This window comes from Aquarana catesbeiana, linkage group LG06 (genome assembly GCF_042186555.1).
Source record: "Aquarana catesbeiana isolate 2022-GZ linkage group LG06, ASM4218655v1, whole genome shotgun sequence".
Lineage (NCBI taxonomy): Eukaryota > Metazoa > Chordata > Amphibia > Anura > Ranidae > Aquarana > Aquarana catesbeiana.
In genome coordinates, this window is record NC_133329.1 from 17,189,648 (window position 1) to 17,210,111 (window position 20,464).

At 45.5% G+C, this 20,464-nt stretch overlaps 1 protein-coding gene across 9 annotated transcripts in view; it reads left to right on the forward strand.

Moving 5' to 3' along the window:
* The window catches only part of LOC141148189 (guanylate-binding protein 1-like), a 229,852-nt gene that overhangs the window by 175,714 nt on the left and 33,674 nt on the right, over positions 1-20,464 (forward strand). For 2 of the 9 annotated variants that reach the window (XR_012245180.1, XR_012245181.1), the window contains exon 18: positions 15,810-15,917. The exons of the other annotated variants lie outside the window; for them this stretch is intronic. The gene's annotated coding sequence lies outside the window, so the exon portion shown is untranslated. The remainder of the gene's footprint in view (positions 1-15,809; positions 15,918-20,464) is intronic. 9 annotated transcript variants of the gene reach the window in all.

A 20,464-nucleotide genomic window follows, 5' to 3' on the forward strand; every position in this document is an offset into this window, starting at 1 on the left:
AAATGAGGCGGTTGGTGGGCAGGTTGCATTCCCTTTGAATGTCAGCCAGCCGAGCATTGGCATTATATGACCGGCGGAAATGACGACAGACTTTTCTGGCCTGCCTCAGGAGATCCTGTAAGCCTGGGTACCTGCTCAAGAACCATTGCACCACCAATTTCAGGACGTGAGCCAAACAGGGAACATGGGTCAAGTCTCCCTGTCGGAGGGTGGAGAGGAGGTTGGAGCCGTTGTGGCATACAACCATTCCTGGCTGAAGCTGGCGTGGCATCAACCACCTCTGAGCTTGCCCCTGCAGAGCAGACAGAATCTCTGCCCCAGTGTGGCTCCTGTCCACTAAGCAGACCAACTCAAGCACCACATGGCATCTTTTAGCCTGAGTGCTTGTGTAGCCCCTTGAATGCCTACAGAGCACCGCTGGTTCAGAGGACAAATCTGCAGAGGAAGAGACCATAGAGGAAGAAGAAGAGGAGGGGGTGGAGAAGAGAGCTGTGGCAGAATCACCACTAGCATTTTGGAGGCGTGGTGGCGGAACAAGCTCCAACAGTACTGAACCCTGTCCTGCATCCTTCCCAGCTGCCAGCAGAGTTACCCAGTGCACCGTGAAAGAAAGGCAACGTCCCTGTCCATGCCTGCTGGACCATGAGTCAGCGGTAATATGCACCTTACTGCTGACTGCCCTGTCCAACAAGGCCAAGACATTGCCATCCACATGCCGGTAGTGAGCCGGAATGGCCTTCCGTGAAAATAAATGGCATTTGGGAACCTGCCACTGAGGTACCGCACAATCACAAAAGGGGGCAGAGTCTACCAGCTGAAAAGGCAGCAGTTGCAGTGCTAGCAATTTGGCCAGGCTAGCATTCAGACGCTGAGCATGTGGATGGCTGGGACCAAATTTCTTTCTATGGTTTAGCAACTGGGGTAGGGAATTTTGCCTGCTAAAATCAGATGGTGGTGTACCGCTAGCAGATTGGCCGCAAGTACTTGTGACACCTATTGCTATACCTTCATTCCTCTCAGTGCAGGTTTCTGAGAGGACTGGAGGTATAGTGGGGTTGGAGATCCCAGAGGAGGAGCAAGGAGAAGCCCACCTTGTTCTTTGATGTGGGTCTTTCAAGTGCTGTTGCCAACAGACTGCATGGGAGGTTGTCATATGTCTGGTCAAGCATGTGGTGCCCAAGCGACTGCTGTTTTGGCCACGCTTCATCCACTTCAGACATAGGTTGCAAACAGCAATGGTGCGATCTGCTGCACACGTGTCAAAAAAGGCCCACACCAAAGAACTTTTCAAAATCAGCAGGGAGTCAGCAGTGCCCTGCACCTGTTTAGTTCTGCGGTGTGATGCAATAGGGTGGCTGCCCTTAAGCTGCCCCCTGGAGGGCATCCTGCCTCGTTGGAGAGTGACAGTGACAGTGACAGTGACCTCATCATCCCCTCCCTGCACGTCACTGGAGCAAACTTGGCAGTATGCTGCAGGTGGGGGAACATGACTGCCAGTTTCTTGTCCTTCTTGGGCACCCCCTCTCTCTAGGCTCACATTACTCCCTTCTTCAACCTGGGTATCAACATCGGAGCCTTCAAATTGCTGCGCATCCTCCAGCAGCATGTACCCGACACTGTGGTCGAATAGTTCCGGGGACTCCTCCGTGCATGATGGTGGGGCTACTATGGAAGGAGTGACTGTGGACAAGGAGCCAGTGGAATAGGCCGCTTTGGCAGCTGCATTGGCAGGCCTAGGTGACAGAGGATGAGGAGGATGAGGACGGCTTTGTTATCCACTCCACCAACTCTTCTGCATGTTGTGGCTCAATAACACGGCCAGCAGCAGAAAAATAGGACAAGCGTGCCCCACGGCCACGTGCAGAGGATGCACCATGTCCACGACCAGCACTGTTGACTGTAGACACAGAGCCTGCTTGCCCTTTTTTAGTGGCCTGTGAGCCTCTGCCTCTCCTTGGTGGCCTTCCGGACATGGTGTAAATTTTGTTTTGCAACACCACACTACACTGTATTAGATGCTGTGTACACCACCAGAAAAGTGGTAGCAAGTGTACTACGGCTGCACTGTATTGTGTACTGTGTACACCACCAGAAAAGTAGTAGCAACTGTACTACGGGTGCACTGTATTGTGTACAACACCAGAAGTGTAGTAGCAACTGCACTACGGTTACACTGAATTGTGTACTGTGTACACCACCAGAAAATTAGTAGCAACCGCACTACTGGTGCACTGTATTGTGTACACCACCAGAAGTGTAGTAGCAAGTGCACTACAGCTGCACTGTATTGTGTACTGTGTACACCACCAGAAAAGTAGTAGCAAATGCACTACGGGTGCACTGTATTGTGTACACCACCAGAAGTGAAGTAGCAAGTTGTCAGAAACCATGAATCAGACCGAGACAGAAGTACAGTTAATCACACTTGTTTAATAATAATAATAAGGTAAACAGAGTAAGTATAGTCAATACATAGCCAGAGTTCAGTAACCAGATCGGGTAGTCAGACAATACCAATGTCAGAGAGCCAGAGATCAACGTAGTAGTACAGCAAGCAGGATCAGGAGCCAGAAGGGATGTCAGCCGAGCAAGTCTTCAACAGGAACGCAGGAGAAAGTCTATGAGATGTGACAAAAGGCGAAGGCAGAGATCAAGTGAGCTGGACGGCTTTAAGTAGGCAGGACTGACGAGCAGATCATCAACAGCTGAGTCACTGAGGAGAGAAAGGAGCTGGAAATTAGCCAACAGCTGAGCGGCCAGCTCAGAGAAGGAAGGGCTGAGCCCAGCCCTGACACAAGTGCACTACGGCTGCACTGTATTGTGTACTGTGTACACCACCAGAAAAGTAGTAGCACCTGCACTACGGGTGCACTGTATTGTGTACTGTGTATACCACCAGAAGTATAGTAGAAATTAATATATATATATATATATTAATACACTGCCTGAAGTATATTAGGAAAAGTACACCAGGAATGCCCTGCAGTCAGATATAGGCTACACTGGATGCAGAGTATATATATGTGTATATATATATATATATATATATATATATATATACAGTCAGGCCCATAAATATTGGGACATCAACACAATTCTAATCTTTTTGGCACTATACACCACCACAATGGATTTGAAATGAAACTAACAAGATGTGATTTAACTGCAGACTTTCAGCTTTAATTTGAGGATATTTACATCCAAATCAGGTGAACGGTGTAGGAATTACAACAGTTTGTATATGTGCCTCCCACTTTTTAAGGGACCAAAAGTAATGGGACAGATTAACAATCATCCATCAAACTTTCACTTTTTAATACTTGGTTGCAAATCCTTTGCAGTCAATTACAGCCTAAAGTCTGGAACGCATAGACATCACCAGACGTTGGGTTCCATCCCTAGTGATGCTCTGCCAGGCCTCTACTGCAACTGTCTTCAGTTCCTGCTTGTTCTTGGGGCATTTTCCCTTCAGTTTTGTCTTCAGCAAGTGAAATGCATGCTCAATCGGATTGAGGTCAGGTGATTGACTTGGCCATTACATAACATTCCACTTCTTTCCCTTAAAAAACTCTTTGGTTGCTTTTGCAGTATGCTTCGGATCATTGTCCATCTGCACTGTAAAGCGCCGTCCAATGAGTTCTGAAGCAATTTGCTGAATATGAGCAGATAATATAGCTCGAAACACTTCAGAATTCATCCTGCTGCTTTTGTTCCAGAACTGTGAAGGCTTTTTTAGATGTTGTTTGGCAAACTCTAATCTGGCCTTCCTGTTTTTGAGGCTCACCAATGGTTTACATCTTGTGGTGACTTTGACACACATACACCTACCTCCTGGAGAGTGTTCTTGATCTGGCCAACTGTTGTGAAGGGTGTTTTCTTCAACAGGGAAAGAATTCTTCAGTCATCCACCACAGTTGTTTTCCATGGTCTTCCGGGTCTTTTGATGTAGCTGAGCTCACCGGTGCGTTCTTTCTTTTTAAGTATGTTCCAAACAGTTGATTTGGCCACACCTAATGTTTTTGCTATCTCTCTGATGGGTTTGTTTTGTTTTTTCAGCCTAATGATGGCTTGCTTCACTGATAGTGATAGCTCTTTGGATCTCATATTGAGAGTTAACAGCAACAGATTCCAAATGCAAATAGCACACTTGAAATTAACTCTGGACCTTTTATCTATTCCTTGTAAATGGGATAATGAGGGAATAACACACACCTGGCCATGGAACAGCTGAGCAGACTATTGTACCATTACTTTTGGTCCCTTAAAAAGTGGGAGGCACATATACAAACTGTTGTAATTCCTACACCGTTCACCTGATTTGGATGTAAATATCCTCAAATTAAAGCTGAAAGCCTGCAGTTAAAGCACCACATCTTGGTTGTTTCATTTCAAATCCATTGTGGTGGTGTATAGAGCCAAAAAGATTAGAATTGTGTCGATGTCCCAATATTTATGGACCTGACTGTATATATACTAGACTGGCTGTGTATATATATATATATGAAATACACTGCAGCTAACTGACTAACCAGCTTGCTCAATCTAAATCACACACTCTCTCCGTCCACACCAACAACACTACACAGGGCCGCTGTGCAGGCAGCCTTATATAGTGTGGGGTGTGGACTTAGTCCCCCTGAGCCATGATTGGCCAAAGGCTCCCTGCCTTTGGCCAATTATGGCTCTCTTAGCAGAGGGCGCTGGGATTGGCCAAAGCATGCTGGTCATGATGCATGCTTTGGCCAATTATCATACAGCAATGCACTGCGATCTCACAGTGCATTATGGGGTGTTCCATGGTGCACGAATTTGGCGCAAATGCCCCATAATGTTCATTTTTCGATGAACGGGCGAACACCCGATGTTCGAGTCAAACTTATGTTCGAATCGAACATCGTGCTCATCCCTAATGGTGAAATAATGTATATAAGGCGATAATTACCATGTTGGAGTGATCTGACGTGCAAGTTCAATTACCGTATTTATCGGCGTATAACACGCACTTTCTTCCCCTTAAGATCAGGATGAGCAGAGGAGCGAGCGCCGCCGACATTCATACATAGTCAAGTGTACTCGGCTAGGTTCGGCTAGCTCCGCTCCCAGTCACGCCCAGTCCCGCCCTAAGATGGACATAACACAGGGACTGGGCATGACTGTGAGCGGAGCTAGCCGTATGTATGAATATTGGCGGCACTCGGCTCCGCCCACAGGGCTACGAGAGGAGCCGAAAGAAGCCGAGAGCCGCTGAGAGACACAGGACCGGCTCTGTGTCTCTCGGGGGCGCCATATTTAAAAACTGCAGATGACACAACAAGGCTGCAGATGACACAAGGCTGCAGATGACACAACAAGGCTGCAGATGACACAACAAGGCTGCAGATGACACAACAATGCTGCAGATGACACAAGGCTGAAGATGACACAACAAGGCTGCATTGATGGGCATTTAAATGTAAGTTTTTTCCTTAAAAACTTTTTTTCCCTAAAATTCCCTACTAAACTCGGGGTGCATGTTATACGCCATGCGTGTTATATGCCGATAAATACGGTATATGTGATCACTTAGTAAGACTCAAGAGTGATATGGTAACATTAATTTTACCAACACAAACGTACAGGGATAAGTACGTACGCTGCACAGCCAGGATATCCGTTTCACCCCAGACATTTGGAGAGGATTTGTTGTTTAAGGCCTATGTTGTTAGCCTGTTTTGGCTATCCTTGTGTGCCCTGATTTGCCGGTCCTCCACTGGGCTAATATCCGTTCCAGCCTTACACATCTCCTCACAATACACGTTGTTTGAGAATCTCTCAAGACCTATGATAAGTGGGAAACGTTTTTTTGCTCCCCTTTACTCATCGTGTCGAGTCTTGCTATGCGACTTAGCAGTTTTTGAAGCGTGAGGTACCATCTATTTCAACGGTGCTGTGCACTATCATAAAAGGAACACACCTGGTGACAATTGGTATCCATCTTGCTCGATCGGGACATCTGTCCATCGGCTGCCCATCCCTTCCCTACTGTGCTGACGCCATTGGAGTTCTCGCCCCTGATCCCTTGGATAAAGGCCCTGGCTGGATTTATAGCCGCAAGCTCAATTAGCTTGCCTGTTGGTAAGCGTGCATTTCATTTGGTGTTTGGCACTTATTGGTGGTGGAAGATCAAGTCTCCTTTATTCACCTATTTAAGCACCATTACCACTAATTTGGACTGTGCTTAATTCATTTGATATTTTCTGTTTTGGACATTTTCACTCCTTTATTTCATACTCACTATGCAATAGAGTCACATGTTTGATAATTTTTTAAATATTGTTTTACATTTATTATTATCCTTAGCGCAGCTACTTCCGTTTTTCATCTGTTTTTATGTGTGTATCTCACATTTTAGCTGCTACTTAGTCCTAGTTTATTAATTAACCCCCTTTTTTTACTTAGAGTGCGGTATTTACCCCCCCCTTTTCTGCCCCATAATGTTCGTTTTTCGACAAACAGGTGAACACCCAATGTTCGACCTGAACATTGAGCTCATCCCTAATGGTGAAATAATGTGTATAATGTCGTGTACGAGCGGTCTTTTCGACCGGACTGGTCTGACGGAACAAATCCAGCGGACAATCCGACCATGTGTGGGCTTCATCGGACCTTCAGCAGACTTTTTCTGTCAAAAATCTGACAGACTTTAGATCTGGAACACGTTTCAAATCTTTCCACCGGAACTCCGCCGGACCCAGTTCCTATAGAGAAATACGTTCGTCTATATGCTGGTCCGACGGACAAAAAACGACACATGCTCAGAAGTAGGGATGAGCTTCATGTTCGAGTTGAACCCATGTTCAACTCGAACATCGTCTGTTCGCCCGTTCGCCGAATTGCGAACGATATGGGCCGTTCTTGCCAAATTCGTGTGGCGCATCACGGCCCATAATTCACTGCGGCATCGCAGTGCATTGCTGGCTGATGATTGGCCAAGCATGCACTATGACCCGCATGCTTGGCCAATCACAGCGCCGTCTGTAGAGAGAGCTGCAATTGGCCAAAGCTAGGGTGGCTTTGGCCAATTATGGCTCAGGGGGCTTAGTACACGCCCCACACTATATAAGGCCGCCTGCACTGCGGCCCTGTGTAGTGTGTGTTCCAGCGTTGAGAGACAGAGACAGAGAGACAGTGTCATTTGATTTAAGTTAGATAGATTAGTCAGGACAGTCAGTCAGCTGCACTTACAGTGTATTGTGTATATATATGCATCCCAGGTGTTGTGTGTGTGTATATATATATATATATATACATACATATATATATATATATATATATATATACACACACTGTATTCAGTTTAGCTAGATCCGTTCCTGTTATTATCTTCCTACTGAAAGGCAGGCTTGTGTTGTTACAGTACAGCTACCTGAAGAAAATTGCTGGTGTTCTTCTGATCCTATTAGTACCACAGTCAGGCAGCTAGACTAATTACAGTTAGTGTAGTGCGTCCTCTGAACAGTGTTCAGCTAAAGCTACAAGTTAGTTTAGTGTAACCTCTGCACAGTGTTCAGCTAAAGCTACAAGTTAGAGTAGTGCGTCCTCCTCACAGTGTTCAGATACAGCTACAAGTTAGTGTAGTGCGTCCTCTGAACAGTGTTCAGCTAAAGCTACAAGTTAGTGTAGTGCATCCTCTGAACAGTGTTCAGCTAAAGCTATACGTTAATGTAGTGCACAGTGTTCAGCTAAAGATACAAGTTAGTGTAGTGCATCATCCTCACAGTGTTCAGCTAAAGCTACAAGTTAGTGTAGTGCGTCCTCCTCACAGTGTTCAGCTAAAGCTACAAGTTAGTGTAGTGCGTCCTCCTCACAGTGTTCAGCTAAAGCTACAAGTTAGTGTAGTGCAACCTCTGAACAGTGTTCAGCTAAAGCTACAAGTTAGTGTAGTGCGCCCTCCTCACAGTGTTCAGCTAAAACTACAAGTTCGTGTAGTGTGTCCTCCTTACAGTGTTGTTAGTGTAGTGCGACCTCTGCACAGTTTTCAGCTAAAGCTACAAGTAAGTGTAGTGTGTCCTCCTCACAGTGTTCAGCTAAAGCTACAAGTTAGTGTAGTGCATCCTCCTCACAGTGTTCAGCTAAAGCTACAAGTTAGTGTAGTGCGTCCTCCTCACAGTGTTCAGCTAAAGCTACAAGTTAGTGTAGTGCGTCCTCCTCACAGTGTTCAGCTAAAGCTTCAAGTTAGTGTAGTGCGTCCTCCTCACAGTGTTCAGCTAAAGCTACAAGTTAGTGTAGTGCGTCCTCCTCACAGTGTTCAGTTAAAGCTACAATTTAGTGTACTGCGACCTCTGCATAGTGTTCAGCTAAAGCTACAAGTTAGTGTAGTGCGCCCTCCTCACAGTGTTCAGCTAAACTACAAGTTAGTGTAGTGCGTCCTCCTCACAGTGTTCAGCTAAAGCTACAAGTTAGTGTAGTGTGACCTCTGCACAGTGTTCAGCTTAAGCTACAAGTTAGTGTAGTGTGTCCTCTGAACAGTGTTCAGCTAAAGCTACAAGTTAGTGTAGTGCATCCTCTGAACAGTGTTCATCTAAAGCTACAAGTTAGTGTAGTGCACAGTGTTCAGCTAAAGCTACAAGTTAGTGTAGTGCGTCCTCCTCACAGTGTTCAGCTAAAGCTACAAGTTAGTGTAGTGTGACCTCTGCACAGTGTTCAGCTAAAGCTACAAGTTAGTGTAGTGCGTCCTCCTCACAGTGTTCAGCTAAAGCTACAAGTTAGTGTAGTGTGACCTCTACACAGTGTTCAGCTAAAGCTACAAGTTAGTGTAGTGTATCCTCTGAACAGTGTTCAGCTAAAGCTACAAGTTAGTGTAGTGCATCCTCTGAACAGTGTTCATCTAAAGCTACAAGTTAGTGTAGTGCACAGTGTTCAGCTAAAGCTACAAGTTAGTGTAGTGCGTCCTCCTCACAGTGTTCAGCTAAAGCTACAAGTTAGTGTAGTGTGACCTCTGCACAGTGTTCAGCTAAAGCTACAAGTTAGTGTAGTGCATCCTCCTCACAGTGTTCAGCTAAAGCTACAAGTTAGTGTAGTGTGACCTCTGCACAGTGTTCAGCTAAAGCTACAAGTTAGTGTAGTGCATCCTCTGAACAGTGTTCAGCTAAAGCTACAAGTTAGTGTAGTGCGTCCTCTGAACAGTGTTCATCTAAAGCTACAAGTTAGTGTAGTGCACAGTGTTCAGCTAAAGCTACAAGTTAGTGCAGTGCGTCCTCCTCACAGTGTTCAGCTAAAGCTACAAGTTAGTGTAGTGCGTCCTTCTCACAGTGTTTAGCTAAAGCTACAAGTTAGTGTAGTGCGACCTCTGCACAGTGTTCAGCTAAAGCTACAAGTTAGTGTAGTGCGTCCTCCTCACAGTGTTCAGCTGAAGCTACAAGTTAGTGTAGTGCGTCCTCCTCACAGTGGTCAGCTAAAGCTACAAGTTAGTGTAGTGTGACCTCTGCACAGTGTTCAGCTAAAGCTACAAGTTAGTGTAGTGCGTCCTCTGAACAGTGTTCAGCTAAAGCTACAAGTTAGTGTAGTGCGACCTCTGCACAGTGTTCAGCTAAAGCTATCTGTAGAAGGTTGGTGGTGTTTTCCTGATCCTATCACTACTGCAGGCAGCTACATTATTTTAACGTTGGTGTAGTGTGTCCTCTGCACAGTGTTCAGCTAAAGCTACAAGTTAGTGTAGTGCGACCTCTGCACAGTGTTCATCTAAAGCTACCTGTAGAAGATTGGTGGTGTTCTCATACTACAGGCAGGTAGCTGATTTTGCTAGCTGCAGTATCAGTATATATATATATATATATATATATATATATATATATATATATATATATATATATATATCCCAGCTTAGTGCAGCTACATCTCACTGCAGGCCATTAGTATGTCTGGAAGGCCAACAAGGAGAGGGAGACAATCACAAGCCAATAAAAGAGGGCAAGCAGGCTCTGTGTCTAGAGGCAACAGTGCTGGTTGTGGAGACGGTGCATCCTCATCAGCAAGTGGACGTGGGATGCGCTTGGCCTTTTTTTCGGCAGCTGGCTGTGTTGAGCCGCAACATGCGTAAGACTTGGTCGAGTGGATAACCAAGCCGTCCTCATCCTCTCTCACCCATGCTCAGGGTACTTTGTCTGGCAAAGCAGCTGCCAACGTGGCCTCTTCCCTCAGCTCAATGGCATCAGTGACTCCTTCCCTAGCCCCACCATGTCCTCCTGAGGAGTCCCTCGAATTGTTTGACCACAGTGTTGGGTACATGCTCCAGGAGGATGCCCAGCGTTTAGAAGGCTCTGATGATGATACTGAGCTGGATGAAGGCAGTAACATGAGCATGGACAGAGGGGGTGCCCAAGAAGGACAGCAATCTGGCAGTCATGCTCCCCCTGCTGCAGCATACTGCCAGGTTTGCTCCAGTGATGAGGAGGGAGGGGATGATGAGGTCACTAACTCAACGTGGGTGCCTGATAGGAGAGAGGAGGAGGAGGAGGCACATCACCAACGAGGCAGGATGCCCTCCAGGGGCCAGTCTAAGGGCAGCACACTGACTGCATCACACCGCAAAGCTCCGCATGTGCAGGGCGCTGCTGTCTCTGCACGTTATTCCAAAAGTTCTTTGGTGTGGGCCTTTTTTGAGACGAGTGCATCAGATCACACCGCTGCTATTTGCACCATATGTCGTATCTCGCGTGGCCAAAACATCTCTCGCTTGGGAACCACATGCTTGACCAGACATATGTTGACCTGCCATGCAGTTCGTTGACATGCGTATCTAAAAGACCCACACCAAAGAACAAAGAGGACCTCTCCTTGCTCCTCATCAGCTGAGATCTCCAACCCCACTATACCTTCAGTCCTCTCTGAGACCTGCACTGAGAGGAATGAAGGTGTACAATTAGGTGTGTCACAGCCAAGTACTTGTGGGCAATATGCTTTCGGTACACCGACGTCAGATTGTACCAGTCAAATTTCCCTGCCCCAGCTGCTGCACCGCCAAAAAAAGTTCGCTCCCAGCCATCCACATGCCCAGCGGTTGAATGCTAGCTTGGCAAAATTACTAGCACTTCAACTGCTACCTTTTCAGTTGGTAGACTCTGCCCCCTTCCGTTAGTTTGCGGAATGTGCGGTTCCTCGGTGGCAGGTACCCAAACGCCACTTTTTCTCACGGAAGGCGATTCCGGCTCTCTACCGGCATGTGGAAGGCAATGTCCATGCCTCGCTGGACAGGGCAGTCAGCGGTAAGGTACATATTACCGCTGACTCATGGTCCAGCAGGCATGGACAGGGACGTTACCTAAGTTTCACCGCGCATTGGGTGACTCTGCTGGCAGCTGGAAAGGATGCAGGACAAGGTGCAGTAGTGTTGGAGGTTGTTCTGCCATCACGCCTCCAAAATGCCACTACTAATGATTCTGACACACCTCTCTCCTCCACCCCCTTCTCTTCTTCTTCCTCCATGGCCTCTTCCTGTGCTTTGTCCTCGGAACCAGCGGTGCTCCGTAGGCGTTCAAGGGGCTACGCAAGTATGCAGGCCAAGAGATGCCATGCGGTGCTTGAGCTGGTGTGCTTGGGGGACAGGAGCCACACTGGGGCAGAGGTTCTGTCATCTCTGCAGGGGCAGGTTCACAGGTGGTTGACGCCACGCCAACTTAAGGCAGGAATGGTCGTTTGCGACAATGGCACCAACCTCCTCTCCGCCCTACGACAGGGACAACTGACTCATGTGCCCTGTTTGGCTCACGTCATTAACTTGGTGGTGCAGCGGTTCTTGGGCAGGTACCCGGGCTTACAGGATGTCCTGAGGCAGGCCAGGAAAGTCTGTGTGCATTTCCGCCGATCATATAATGCCAGTGCTTGGCTGGCAGAGCTCCAAAAGGAATTTAATCTGCGATATGCCCACCAGGTGGAACTCAACGTTGGCCATGCTGCAGCGGCTGTATACGTAGCAGAGGGCCATCAACGAGTACCTGTGCGACTATGGCACCAGGACACGGTCAGGGGAGCTTGTTTTTTTGCCCCACGCCAGTGGGCCTTAATCAGGGATGCATGCACTGTCCTGTCACCATTTGAGGAGGCCACGAGGATGGTGAGCAGTGATAGTGCATGCATCAGTGACACTGTCCCCCTTGTCCACCTGTTGGAGCACACGCTGCGTGGAATAATGGACAGGGCACTTGAGGCAAAACAGAGGCAGGAAGAGGAGGACTTCCTTAGCTCTCAAGGCCCCCTTTATCCAGACAGTGTTCCTGCGTGCCCGCCGATCACACAAGAAGAGGACGAGGAGGAGGAGGAGGAGGATTGTGTCAGTATGGAGGTGGAGCCTGGCACTCAGCATCAGCAGCAGTCTTTAAGGGATCATTTACAGTCCCAAGAAACACATGGACTTGTATGTGGCTGGGAGGAGGTGGCTGCGGATCATGTCATCCTTAGTGACCCAAAGGACCGCGGACCGAATGCCTCAGCAAACCTACGCTGCTCCCGAAAATACGGCCATTTTTAAAAGTTTTTTTTGCATTGATCCATGTCCCCTGGGGCAGGACTCGGGTCCCCAAACCCTTTTTAGGACAATACCATGAAAATTAGCCTTTAAAATTAGCACTTTTGATTTCGAACGTTCGAGTCCCATAGACGTCAATGAGGTTCTAACGTTCGTGCAAATTTTTGGTCCGTTCGCAGGTTCTGGTGCGAACCGAACCGGGGGGTGTACGGCTCATCCCTACTCAGAAGCAAGTACAAGACAGAAGTGTCACGGAACGTCCCACACTCCGCTTGAGTGTTTCTGTCAGTATACCACTTCCTCTCAGTCTGAATACAGGTATCAGATATTCCAAACTCTCTGAGCACAAAACAAGGCGACACTTGCTTGTTGCTAACCTGGACTGACTCTTTATTTGAGATCTCACACAAATATATACACAGCAGAATGACTAAAACCTAACCTAATTAACATGAGCTAATTAACTAATCCTTTTACCCAGACTAAGTGTCTACGTCTCCTAGCTCATTGACTATTCAACACACATTACCATAAACATCAACACAGGGTTAATTAGAACAAACAACAATGAGTTGAATACCCCTAAACCTGTGGTAAGCCAGACTAAACTCATTTACATTAAACACATTATAGCTGACATCAGACAGGTGAGTGGAGTTCATGACATTAGCATCTTCTCACAGTATGAGTCCCAACAGTATGACTCATTCAATATTGCTACTATGGCAAATACAGGGTCCCCAGAGTCTGTGTGTCCTGGGGGACAAGGACCCGAAGCCAAAGTAACAACACCTCAAGGGTACCCCAAATGCCAGCAAAAAAACCCATAAACCATGCGCTTGCTCCAAACAAAAAAATAAGCAGCTAACACAACAAATAGAATTTTTGCTATAAATCTTATAAAACCAAGTGTAGCGCTAATAAGTGATGCAAACTTATAAAGAATAAATATGCAATAACACATGTAGTAAAAAAATTAGTGTTGCATGTTAGTGAATGTTCATACATAAAAAGTCCATCGTGGCATGAACCCTTAGGATCACCATATATATCGGCAAATAAAGACAAGACTGTCCAGAAATGAATATAGCGTGTGATAAACACAATTGTTGCTATAATGGTGAACTCCAAAACATATGATCGTGGAAACCTTCGAATACAATCCAATATGTGCTGATATATACTTTGTGCCAAACCACCACCCGAATGACTGGAGGCTTACCGGAAAGTTGGGACCCACAGAGCGTATGCTGTATGGGTCAAACAGGCTTAAGTTGCTCACTGGCAATGGAGGTAGGAGACCAAGGGCAGATGGAAGGTAGAATCCCGGCGGTTGTTTCCCAGGGGAATCTTCTCCATATAGAGGCTTAGGCGTCCTCAGTCATAACCCACATGGAATGAAGAAGGGGCCAATAGTGTAATTCCGTAAAACATGAGAAGTTTTTATTAAAGAGAAACACTTACATCTCATAAGTAAAAACCACTTGTATGTATAAAATGGCGGCAGTGGAGTCCTCCCAACGCGTTTCGTCACGCAGGACTTCATCTGGGGTACTTACCCACTGTAGCCAGACTCCTTTATATAGGGACAAGGACCCCTGTAATGAGAATCCAGCTCCCTGGCTTGTTGAAAATTAGCACTTCCGGGGCCATCCAAGATGGCGGACCCGAGTGCGTTCCAAGCCTCTCTTTCACATAATCCAATCCCCATAGGCCTAATGGTGTAGTGTCGATGTGTATAGGGAAGAAGCTATGACCCTACATAACAGCATCAGGAACATCCCACCCAATGCAGATCGCGATGCGGTCCGCAATCGCGCATGCGCGCGGCACGGCGCGGCTACGTCACCACGTCGTGGCGCATGCGCACAACACCTCACATCTCCCTTCTAAGTCACAGGCAGTTCGGAGGAGCGCCACGTTCGTCCTGATATGACCTAGGGAGAAAGTGAAGGGGGAGGGGATATACACAGGAAATAATGATACATCGACCGGAGATACAACACAAGTGTACGCAGTGGATGTATATTAGTTGTTTAATAAAAAACAAACTGAAGCTTCATTCATTGATGGAAATCAAGTCCGTTATTGATCCAAAAAGAGTGAAAAAAATAAAAAATAAAAGAAGGGATAAACGTACAGACTTAAATAAAGGAAGATGGATTCTCCACAAGAGAAAGGAGATGGATGGTTAGTTAACCCATCACATAACCCCCTCCTCATCCCTATATAGCATTTACCCTATTATATTTCATAAAGTAATGAAACAACAGTACCCTGATGATGGATGCACAAATGAAAAACAAACATAAATAAAAGGTTTTAAAAAAGGACACATATAAAAGGGGACATATATACATATAAAATTATGATTAGGTATCAGCCAGTATATATCCCTTAATTATTCAATCAAAATTCATCTATAAAGGATACTGTTACATATCCCTTAGTATATCTATCAGGATTCATCTATAAAGGCATTGATATCTACTTCGACATTCATGCCTTGAGGAAAGAAAGTCTGTAATTCATATGCCCAAAACATTTCAAAACGGGAGACCCCTCTAGTTTTGGCTCCCCCCCTCCATGGCGGGACATATTTGTCTATAATGACAAACTGTGATCCTGCGGGGTTACTATTGTGGAATTGCTTGTAATGTCTGGGTACTGTATGTTTGGGGTCCCTGCTTTTAATTAAGGCAATGTGTTCCCCTACTCTCGTCGTAAACGTTCTGGTGGTGCGGCCTATATATTGTTTACGGCAAGGGCACGTAATAAGGTACACTGTGTATCTAGTACTACATGTACAAAAAGGTTTCACAGTGTATCTCTTCCCAGTAACTGTTGATGTGAATTCTGTAACTTTGTGTCCTTCAAGATTGTTATGTAGACACACCACACACTTTCTGCAAGGATAAAAGCCTGTCATATTGTGAAAAAAGGAAGGCCGGAATGGTGGATTAATGACATTGGGGGCTATCCGACCCTGTAAGGATGGTGCTCCCCTAAATATGACCTTGGCTTCTTCTGGCAATAACGTGCCAAGAATGTTATCATGTCTCAAGACATCCCAGTGTTTTTTTACGATGTTTTTAATTTGTTTATGTTAGGTTGAAAAAGATGTTACCATAGCCCATTTAAATTTTTCATCCGATTCCTTTTTTGGCTTTATCTCAAGCAAAATTTCCTTTCTATATTCATAGCTCTCTGGATCTCAAAGTCTAAGTTGGCATTGTCGTACCCCTTATCGATGAATTTTTGTTTTAAGACACCTGCTTGTGTGACAAATATTTCCATATCTGTACAGTTCCTACGGAGCCTGAGAAATTGGCTACGAGGGAGTGCATTTAACCAGGATCTGTGATGACAGCTATTAACAGGAATGAAGCCATTGCGATCGGTGGACTTGAAATAGGTATTGAATCTAAATTTTTTATCAACTATTTCTATCTCCAAATCCAGAAAATGTATTTTAGTAAGACTGGCTTCGTATGAAAGGGAGATGCCTCTATCATTAGAATTCAAACACTCAAAAAATTGTTTGAGTGTCTCAAAAGTGCCATTCCATAGGAGGAGGATGTCGTCTAAAGTTACCCCAAATGCCAGGGCCCATAATCTGTAGGCAAGAGGCTCACATTCAGTCCCCTCCAAAAGCCTCTGTCCCGGGTGAGTCTGTCACATTTCTCCCCCATCAAAAGTTGCATAACAAGGTCCCAGACGTCCACCTGGTCTGGACATGCGTTAGTCAGGCAGAGTGAACTCACAAAGTCTGTCCGCATGATCTCCTTTCTTGGTTGCAAGGAATAGTTGACCTCAGTAGGTGTGAGGCAGAGGTCATTGACTCTCTGTCCATCTGTCAGCGCTTCATCTGGGTGGTGTTTACCATTCCATGGCTTGGCCTGTTGCTGGGCAGAGGGGCCCACTGTCCCAGTTCCCTGAAGCTGAGAAGAAACTGTAGGTGCTAGGCAGAGGCCAGCAGTGCTCTGCCCTGTTGCCAGCGATTCAGCTGGGAGCAGCATCTCCACTACATCAGCTTGTCGCTGGAGAGAGGGGCCGACTGCCCCGGCTCCCTGGGACTCCACAGTTGTTGCCGGTGCTGGGCAGAGGTTGGTAGCACTCTGCCCTGTTGCCAGCACTTCTGCTGGGGACTCCGCATCCTTCGCTCCGGCTAACCGTTGGGGCAGGAGGCTGGCTTCCTCCACTCCCAAACTGTGTAGCTGCCATTGGGGAGGTGAGCCTGTTGCTTCCTTTTCCATTCCCTCATCTGGCTGCTGGGACGACATGTCTATGGTACTGTCTCCCAGGTGCACAGATCTTTGCTGGGGAGAAAAGTCCGCTTCCTCCACCCTGGCCAACTATTGGGGAAGGACAACACACACCTCCTCTCCCTTCTCCCCCTGTATCTGCTGCTGGGAAGTGATTGCCACCTTCTCACCCTGAGCCTCTGAAACTGCCACAGGTGTGGGGCAGAGGTCTTGGACTCTCTGTCCGGTTGCCAGCACTTCTGCTGGGGGTTTGCTAGGTGGTTCCTCCTCTACAGAAACATCTATTAAATCCCCAGTCTCTGCAACTGATGTCTGGGGATATAGGTTCACCATCTCCTGTCCATGGAACCCAAAAGATACTATCATTGCTGGGCAGAGGTTAACAGAGCTCTGCCCTGTTGTCAGCACTTCAGGTTTGGGGACGGCAATCTCCGGATTTTCCACTGCCGATTCTCTGGCATGCTGCTGAATGTGTTCTAGCAGTTTCCTGTATGCCCTTTCCAGATGCTGTTCCAGATGCTGTTCCTTCCTTAGCAAATGGTCCAGATCAGGTTTGAGCTCTGAGACCCCTGCAAGACCGAGCATAGCCTCTCTATATTCTCGCAAGTCCTCAAGGTCAGGTTCCCCTTCATCGCCAAACAAAAAATGATCTGTAAGGCTCTCCCACAGCAATCCAGGGCCTACAAAGTCATATCCCTCCGGAGAGCATTCTGTTGTCTCCCCTAAATATTCCTGCTCTGCGTGTCCTTGCAGAGCCCGATAATGATTGTCCAGCTCTATCTCCTGCTGGACCAGCCTGTCCAACTCAGTCACCCATTGCTCCTGGGGCCGCTCTCCCAGGAATGCCATCCGCAATGCCCATTGCTCACTGGCCTGTTGCTCTTGGGTTGGAAAGCACTTTCCCTGTTTTATACCAGCGAGCTGGAGGGCTCCAATCCAGAGCTCCACCTGAATTTGCTGCCTAAGCTCCAGGTATTCATCCTCAGACACAGTCCTGGTGTATGTTGAAAAGATGATCCGCAGCAGCCCCGGGAACTCTGATGCCAGGTCCATATCTCCGCTGGGGTGACTGAAGTCTGCTATCCTGATCTTGGATCCAGGTGGAGGTTTAGATTTCCCAGACTGCAGGAAGCTTTCCCGCTGCTTGCCACCAATGTCACGGAACGTCCCACACTCCGCTTGAGTGTTTCCGTCAGTATACCACTTCCTCCCAGTCTGGACACAGATATCAGATATTCCAAACTCTCTGAGCACAAAACAAGGCGACACTTGCTTGTTGCTAACATGGACTGACTCTTTATTTGAGATCTCACACAAATATATACACAGCAGAATGACTAAAACCTAACCTAATTAACATGAGCCAATTAACTAATCCTTTTACCCAGACTAAGTGACTACATCTCCTAGCTCATTGACTATTCAACACACATTACCATAAACATCTACACAGGGTTAATTAGAACAAACAACAATGAGTTGAATACCCTTAGAACCTGTGGTAAGCCAGACTAAACTCATTTACAATAAACACATTATAGCTGACATCAGACAGGTGAGTGGAGTTGATGACATTAGCATCTTCTCACAGTATGAGTCCCAACAGTATGACTCAGTCACTATTGCTACTATGGCAAATACAGGGTCCCCAGAGTCTGTGTGTCCTGGGGGACAAGGACCCGAAGCCAAAGTAACAACACCTCAAGGGTACCCCAAATGCCAGGGCCCATAATCTGTAGGCAAGAGGCTCACATTCAGTCCCCTCCAAAAGCCTCTATCCCGGGTGAGTCTGTCACAGGAAGCTTGTAAAAGTAGTGTTCATATTGTAGCTAGCACATTCCTCACGCTGCAAACTCTGTGATCGTTGAATGCAGCGCAGTATTGTCTTCTTTATAATGCTAGAAGAACGAAGTTGTTTTGCTGCTCATATTCACACAGAGTTCTCCCAAACAGATTTCTGGATTATTTCTCTTGATCTCATGAATGATATTGTATTTTTTAAAAGCACGACCTCCATAATAATGTTTACACATTTTTTATTTGGAGACATCTTTTATTATTTTTTATTTCATCAAGATCTTTTTTTAGGATTGTTAAAAAATTATTTTCTAGTCAATCACCATATATATATATATATATATATATATATATATATATATATATATATATATATATATATATATTTTTTTTTTTTTTTGTGTGTGTTGTCAAGTTACCACAATAACCTTTTTTTTGGGGGAGGGTAAAGTTACCACAATAACATTAGATATTTTTCATTTTTTGGAACCTCAAGGAGGTTGGTGTCCCTTGTTAATTTGACATTGTCTTTTAAAAATATATTTGAATAAAAACACATAGACAAGTATTTTCAGAAAATAAAATATCCATTTATTCTGGTTAACAAAATAAAGATGAAGGCAGCGCTGGAAAAACTTTTGGAATTTGTGAAACCTTTTGGCCCCCAGGGCACACATCAAGTCTGTGGAAAAGAAAATTGGGATCTTGAGGAGTCCATATAATAGGGAGCACAATCTGGTCCAGGAATCCCAGAGATCAAGACCAGCAGCAAATGACATATATGACCCCAGTAGGGATGAGCTTCGAGTTTGAGTTAAACCCATGTTCGACTCGAGCATTGCCCGTTCGACCGTTCGTCGAATTGCGAACGTTATGGGCCATTCGCGCCAAATTTGAGTGGCGGGTCACAGCCCATAATTCACTGCGGCATCGCAGTGCATTGTTGGCTGATGATTGGCCAAGCATGCACTATGACCCGCATGCTTGGCCAATCACAGCGCCGTGTATACAGAGAGCCGTAATTGGCCAAAGCCAGGGTGGCTTTGGCCAATTATGGCTCAGGGGATTTAGTACAAGCCCCACACTATATAAGGCCGCCTGCGTGGCGGCCTTGTGTAGTGTGTTGCGGCAGCAGAGAGAGATAGATAGACAGAGAGACAGTGTCATTTGATTTACGTTAGATAGGGTATTGTATATATATATATATATATATATATATATATATATATATATATATATATATATAACAGGCATGTTTTAAAATATATAAAACATACACACAACTCTGGAAGTTAACAAAGTTCCACATCTCTAAAACGAAGGCAATATCAGACATTAGAGTGACAAAAATGTCTTGCTATTGCCCTAAAATCAGATGGGGTGATGTCACCCCTGTAAAAGCCAAATTTTGAAGATTTTTTTTGAAGATTTTTTTAAGAAAAAAAAATACTAAATAATTTTTTGTTTCAAAAAAACAAAAAAAATTATTTTTTCTAATAAAAAATAACAAAACAAAAATAATTTTAAAGAAAAAAAATATTATATATTTGTTAAAAAAAATCTAAATTTATATTGCAAAAAAAAATATCTAAAGGCACAAGTGAATGTGTACAGATTAAAAAGTTAGCTAATCAATTATGTGGCTTCTTCTTTCAATGCTCAATACCAGTTTTGTAAGTATAATTTTGTGTTTACAGTGACAATGGGGCTTATTTACTAAAGGAAGATGTTATTTAATAATGGAAAAACCACTTGGCACTACAAGTGCACTAGGAGAACCTAGGAGACAGCCAAAAAGAAAAGCAAGCAATAAATACATTTCTAGATTTTATCAGATATTTTGTTTTTATTAATAAAAATTAGAGATTGTCTGGCATTGCAATGGCCAAAATCAACATAT